Genomic DNA, 849 nt, shown 5'->3' on the forward strand with positions numbered 1-849 from the left:
TAGAGAACTTTTAATTAAACCCCATTTCCATTTATTTGGTTCTGTTATTTGGACCAGCTGACTCATCAAAAAGCCAGATTGAATGACAATCTGCTGATAGCTAACATTTATTGTTTTTTGCTACAATAGAATGCAGTCAGGTTATACCAAATTACTCTAAATCATCAGTTATGAAGCTTGTAAGTAATTTCCTCACAGAGAGAAACGCCTGCTGGCAGTAGGCACGAAACCACCAGAAGTACAACGGCACAAAACGGTGAAGGGAGTGAAATGCCCGGCCCCCATCGTGACGCCAAGAAAGGATATTCTCAACAGAAGAATGTGCAACTCTGACAGAGGCTCATGATGTAAACATCCCCCAAATCGAATTAGGCATGGGCTGGTTGTAAGAAGCTTCCTTCTCAATACCCGTTAAATTTTCCGTCATTGTCTTTCCTTTTAATAGACTCAAGTCTTTTTACTGAGATGCTTTTCCACTCACTGATGTCGGTTGTTTGTAAAACTGGTTCTAGTTGCGAAAAAGTAATGTTCTGGATTGCAAGGCCCCTTGTTGGTCTTTTTAAGGTAACATAGTTTTAACGCCACAGCTTGGAGGCTAAAGTTGCAGATCCCTGCTCACTGCCTACCTGAGCAGAAAGCCTTACCAACATAATAAAGATACTCATAATAACTGGTTAAAGACTGGAAATAATCATTGCTCTGTTGTGATCTGTGCCTTACTGTACATGTAAAGTAGTGTAAAACACATTTTTTTCAGATCAAAAACAAGAGCAAACATCATCAATTGTAGAGTTATATCTAGTTTTTGCTTCTCTTGTGTAAAGTTCTGTTAGTTAATACAAAATAAGA

The sequence above is a fragment of the Cyprinodon variegatus genome, unplaced genomic scaffold (genome assembly GCF_000732505.1).
Source record: "Cyprinodon variegatus isolate N-32 unplaced genomic scaffold, C_variegatus-1.0 Scaffold674, whole genome shotgun sequence".
Classification (NCBI taxonomy): Eukaryota; Metazoa; Chordata; class Actinopteri; order Cyprinodontiformes; family Cyprinodontidae; genus Cyprinodon; species Cyprinodon variegatus.